The sequence below is a fragment of the Melanaphis sacchari genome, unplaced genomic scaffold, assembly GCF_002803265.2.
Source record: "Melanaphis sacchari strain LSU unplaced genomic scaffold, SCAv2.0 Contig254_pilon_pilon, whole genome shotgun sequence".
Lineage (NCBI taxonomy): Eukaryota > Metazoa > Arthropoda > Insecta > Hemiptera > Aphididae > Melanaphis > Melanaphis sacchari.
Window position 1 is genome coordinate 308196 of NW_020271128.1, and position 7046 is coordinate 315241.

Here is a 7046-nt window from a genome sequence, read left to right on the forward strand (position 1 = left end):
GAAAATAAAAAAAAACCAAAACTACCATTAAAATGTTTCCACAATGAAACTATTCAACCTAATTGTATACTAACTATGAAAAGAAATAGGATTATTTAGTCATGTTTTAGAATATAATATAAAAACATGGTTCGGTAAACTATACATCTTGTAGATTTAACAGTATCTCTGAAGTGACGTAGCGATCCAAATCTTCGTAATTAAATTCGGATTACCCAGAACTCACTTATCTCCGTCTAAAAGACAACTTTGTTATCGTCGAAGTCTTTACCATATGATTAATTAATAAAGCTTTTTTTATCAATTTAATCTAGCATGCAATCTTTGCACTTTGTATTAATTATTCACGTATTGTGATCCAAGAAGTTTTTTTTTTTTTATCGGGGAAATTATTACTGAAATTAATATTGTATATCAGGATTTGAACTAAAAAAAATTCTTACGCTATTAAAAACTCTTGGAAAAATAAATAAAATTTACATTCTTATTTTATGTGTTTTCAAATAAATACTGTATGCAAGATGATTCTTTTAATATAAAGTATCTATTATTTTGAATTCCTCAAACTGTATTATTAATATTTTTTTGGTGCAATAATACAATTATTTTATTCTCATTACTTAACGATTTTTGATAAGCCCATTCAAATTTCAGATTTAAAAATGAAAATCTACATTTTTAATTGCATTATCTTTATATGTTTTAAAGTTTTTATATGTTTTCCTAAAAATGTTTAATTTTAAATTTTAAATTTGTAAGCATTATTTATAAATCAAATAGAAAGATTGAAATGGTATTGGTACCTCAACATATTTGATCTCATACAGTCTGATTATTGAAACACGATTATATAATTTTAACAGAAGTCGTTATAAAAAAATTTAAAATTGATATTAAATTTATTAATATACATAATATAATGTAGAAAAAATAAAAAATAAAAACCACTTATTAAGTTCTCGAGTTCTAAGAATATTTACTTAAATATTCCAAAAGAAAATTTCTAAAGAATTTAATAGTTGTTAAACACAATCACTTCTTGATAATTCAAGTATAAATTAAATAAATTAGAATTAATGAGAATGACACAACTATTTACAATAAACATTGTCATTAAAGTAGTCTAGTCACTCTAATATATTATAACAAAAACCATTTAAATTTATTACTGCAGTAGTATAATTTAATTTTTTTTTTTTTTTAAATCCTAGTATTTGAGGTTAAATTTACAAATGTTTAAATTAAATTAATTAAATCAATTAAAAAAATTAAAAATGTTTATATATAATTATACAAATTTATCGATAAGTTCTTTAAAGACTAATAATTAACTGAAAAAATATATTACTGTAAAATATGTAAAATAAAGTTCAATTATAAAAATTAATACGTATAATTATTTTGAAGAAATAAAAATAATACGTTGATACAAAACAATAAAAGTATAAATAGCAATGATAAACATTGTACCAACAAAATTGATCGTTTAACTTTAATACATCAAATTAAAACTATTCTACCCAAACCTGAACGTATATATCCAGTCACTATGAGTTTTTTTAATTTATTATAAAAGTTAAAAACTCAATTTTATACAGGATTTAAAATTAATTACAGTAATTTTAATTATGTGATATTGAATCAACATATTAAGTAAAATCGGGAAAAATAAATCAAAAAGTTCATTTCTTTAATTTGAGACATAATGACTCATAAAAGTTTTGAAATTTTTAATATATTATATTACATTGAAATTACCTAATATAAAATCTTGAAAAACTTTTTTTTACAAACCACGATTGATATATGAATCATATGAAATATAATAAATTAATTTTCTATACCCAGTCAACAACATAGGATCATGATAGCTCTATTGTAAGATGTAAATAATTAAAAATGAAATATGGTTAATATATTCTTATCTTTATACCAGAGAATTTTTTTTTTTTTAAACTAACGCTATTTTTTTTTTTTTAAATTAAACATTCTTGGTTTTTTTTTATACAGATAATTTTTTAAGTTTTTGTTTTTGCATAATATTTATTTATATGAATTATATCATATTTATTAGAAATATAATTTTTCTAGTTATAATTTCAATAGGTATATAAAAATCAAATTTTGAACCGATAATTAATTAATTATACTTATAAGTACTTAAAGGATAATAAGTATGATGAAGTAGGAGTACTCTGCAAAATCATTTGTCTACTAAAAATATTGTATATGATTTTATTCTATTAAAAAATTATCAGTTTATTTTTATTAATATTATATTTACCTGAATTATAGTGAAATCTGACATTTAAGTACCTACTCGAATCCTCGGTTAAAAAAGTGTTCTGATTTGGAATATGTAATTATTTCATTCAAAAAAATTAAAAATATATATGTTTTTAAGCACGTTAATGCTTTTTGATAATTTAAAATCTTTGTATAAAATAATCAATTTGATTTCGTATACGTATATATTCTATACACTTTTACATAGTATTTAGGTATTGTATAGATTTAATAAGAAATGTAAAATATTTTAAGTTCGTAGTTGTATTTAAATCCAAAGAAAATTATAAATTTATTTTATATATAGTTAACAAATAAAACAAATGAAATACTATAGGTAAATAACAACAAAAAATATTTCACAAAAAGTAATTACGAAAAGACAAATACGCAAGTATAGTTTAAATAGATACTACATGTTAATATAATTTAATTTATTCTTTAAAAATTTTCTTAAATAAATAAGATTATACATACTATATACTACACGTGGGCAAGCTTTATCATGTTTACAATATTAGACACAATACACAATATTAAAAATATATTACTACATTAAATTGACTTGATTTATTTTAGATCCTGAATAGAGCGATGAATGTATTGATATAATAACGTGAGTTATTATTATTTTAAGTGTGGGTTATCAACTTTTAAGACAGTTAAAATGATTTGATTTTCAACTTCAATTTATGTTTTGAAAGTTAAGCAATTATAACAATTGGTACTTTCAGGGATTAAAAACAAAAAATTCACAGCAGTAATCAAATGCGTTAGAAAAAAAAAATATATAAAGAAAAACGGTATTTTTTAGGCAAATCTAGTTTTTAACAATATAAATTTTGTTTTTTTGGCTTAACTCAAAAATAAATAACCACGTAGAATTATTTACACATTTTTTTTTCACGTAATAATAACATTTTAAAAATATTTTAACTATAATATAATATAAATATTAAAATGTTTGATAAATTAAAATACTTAAAATATTTTATACAAAGTTCGCCAAAAATAGTAATTAGTGAAATTAAAAATTAAGATTAGTTCTACAAAAAAAAATTCTATGAGCATCTAAGGTATAAAATATGTTGACCAATTTCATCAAATCATTTTATAGTAAAACGTTCATAAAATTTTTAATATTCATAGCTAAGGTTTAAACAATTAACACGATAATTCTGATAAGTTTTATTTATAAAAATTAAAAAAAAAATTCAGTGTGATCTCTCAAATATTTGAATTTTAAATGTTAACAAGATTAGATAGTCACTCGTAAAATCACGAATTTAATATTTTTATTATCATTCAAAAACGAATAGTCATATATATTCATAATTATATATTAGTTATGAATTCAGTTTAAATAATTTGATTAATTTAATATTATCCGCCAATTAACTGAAAAATTGATATTATTTAAAGCATCAAAATATTTGGACCTACTTGAAACAATTCTTTTAATCACAGTAGTTTTTAATAAAAGCAAAATATATAACCGATATTAATATTAGTCCAAATTAATTATTTAATCTCATTTAATCAATCGGCCCTACTCAAAGTATAAGATATTGTTGTCATTATTATGTTTGTATGCGATTTTATAGTAATGAATATATTTTTAGAAAACGGTCAATTCCATTATTTAGTAGAAAAGTAGAAAATTAAATAAATGACTACTTTAAGTTTAAAATGTTCATAACACGTTATTTAAAATAAATCCAAGGGGACTAACTCATTTACAAAGGATGAAATGTTATCCAAATATAATTTATAAACTTGAACTATATATAATTTTATTATAAAGAACAATATACCCCGAGGCATTTGTTTATACACTTTTTATACAAATAATATTGTTATATTGTGGTAACCTATTTCCATACAGCAATGCGATATTATAATGCTGACTGTTAAATAGAATGTGCTTAGTTGCATAAAATATTTATTTTTTTTAATTTCATTTATCATAGATTTATTATTTTTTTTTCTGTTTTCTCATAATTTTATTTTTAAAAAATAAATACTAAATTGATTTCAAATTGCATTTTGAGTATAACCGTCATATTATTTATTAATTTAAACTATCAGACCTTAGCTACATAAATTCAATAAAATATACCAAAAATTAACTAACTAAATAATATTATATGTAGTTAATAAGTACAAAAAAAATTGTAAATTTAAAATTACTTTAGAGTATAGTAATACAGTGAATAAAATATTAATTTCAATCTTGGAATATTAACAAATGTGAACAAAAAAATAAACTTTTTATTTTTTTACAATCGATAATTTGTTTTTATTATTATTATAACTTAATTGTTTTTATTTATAAATGTAAAATTATTTAAATAAACGAATACATTAAATATGCTAAGCATCTAAATGATATTAATACGTATATCATAACTTTTTATGTGTGAACTGTATATTATTTTTAAAACTACATTTTGTGACAATTTAGGTACGATTTATTTTACTACTTCAAATACTCTCAATACTTTATATTTATCCATTATTTTTCAACCAACTTATTTTAAATATCTTAATATTTCAAAATATTTAATTGTACTAAGAACTGGGTGGTCAATTTTTTCACTCCCTAAATTCTATTAAAACTATTGTAACATTTCAATTACATTTTATCGATTAAAACAAAAAAATATTATAAATACCATGTTATGAAACAAATTTTCTATAAATACTATGCATACTACGAATCAGTGGGTACTATAATTGCTCAGTTAATCGTAATTATTGAAATAATTATTAAATGTATCTAATATCAGTTAATTTTATAATTTAAATAATCATGAAATAATATGCGTTATAGTATCAATAGTATTTTATTTTTAATTAAATTTTTCATATAGTTATAAAATGTAGGCATACTTAAATATATTTGTAAATTATATATAAAATAGAAAATATATCCACCACTTTCTTGTTTTATTTAAATAAATTGATTTGTATAAAATAATTATAACAGTAAATTGTCAAATGATAAGAAAAACTATATATACATTATTAAACTAAAATTGTTTATTTTGTCACTTTTATTTTTTGATATTCTATATTGACTGTAAGATACAAAAATTAGCCACATCATTAATAAATACAACACACAATAGTATTTATTTTAAATATACATTTCATACGTCATATACGCCATACTTGACCACTCCACTCGTTGTGGACCTACCAATTACTTGTAATCAGATTCAATATTTTAAAATTACCTAGTATAAGAAACTTACAAAGATATCAAAAAATATCTTAATAAATAGCTAGATATTTGATTTTAACAAGCAGTAAAAAATATTTACTAAATATCGCATAAATCGACTACTTTGATATTGCATAATATAAATTTGTTTAATCCATGGCCACAAAAGAACCTAACCAAAATTTGTTTGGCTAAAAAATTATCTAAAAAATAAATACTTAGTATATTTTTTTTAAATGGTTTAACAAGTTGGTTTTGCATACTTGTAAAGATAAACCCAATATTCTTAACGTATTTATATTTTAACTATATACACCTTAAAAATCATATTTACCAAGCCATTCTGTGGCATATTACAAAACTCAAATCATCAAAATTGAATATAAAATACCTAAAAACTCGAGCCGTAACAGAAATCTGTCCAACAAATATGTTTTTGCATTTATCAGTTATAGTCATAATTTATAGCTGATTTTATTTTAATATTTTTCTCATTTAAAACTAGACATATTTACTAAAGGTAAATAACTGATGTTTTAAAATATATAGTATGTATAGTTAAGTTTAGTTGAACAAAGTTATATGATAAGTCTTATCTGAAGAAGCAAGGAATAAAATGAATAATAGGTATATTAATTAAAAATTGACAATTTTTTAAAAAAAGCCATAAGTTATTATATTGGTAAAATAAGGTGTTGAACTATAGAATAATAAAATCATAATTTTTGCATTAATTTTAAAACAAATGATTAATACTACATATTGAGTTTATTATAACTCATAAGTTTATATAGTAATTGCCTATTTTATGTTTAATTCCACAAATGTAATAAATAACGAATAATGGGGGAATTACGAATAAAAATGTATCAATAAAATATGTAGTATGATAGTTACACATAACTAATAATTAATAACATGAGTAAATAAAATATAAACACAGGTATTTATAATAATACCAAAATTGTAAAATTAAGTAATACATTTCAACGAAAATAGGATTTTTTTAATTTCCACACTACATTTAAGGAAGTTAATAAATTAATTTTAAAATATTTGAAAGAAATCAAAATCATATATTTTTAAAATTTTAATGTATTGTTTGTAACAATATTATTATATTCACTAATAAACGATATTTTTAAGCCAAAGAAAAAAATAATAAAAAATTAAACTCATTACGGTTTGGGCGTATTATGATTATAATATCGTAATATATTATAATATATAATCCCCATCACAGAAAGAGCGCGCACGACTTTGAATAACGTGCAAAATTATAAAAGGGGAAAAAAATCGAAGCCTAATGTGCGTGTGTGTGACGTGTGGCGCCAAACGGTTGAAAAGTGCGTATGCACTACTCGTAAATTACTAGGTACCTACTAGTTACTTTTACCGAAATATTATATGTTATTTTTTACTATTATATACTACTACTATAATTATCCAACTACTACTACTACTACTACTACTACTACTACTACTACTACTACTACTACTACTACTACTACTACTACTACTACTACTACTACTA

At 20.7% G+C, this 7046-nt stretch overlaps 1 protein-coding gene across 3 annotated transcripts in view; it reads right to left on the reverse strand.

Annotated features, from left to right (window-relative positions):
• LOC112595095 overlaps nucleotides 1-7046 on the reverse strand; it is an 89518-nt gene that overhangs the window by 81203 nt on the left and 1269 nt on the right. The window lies entirely within an intron of this gene.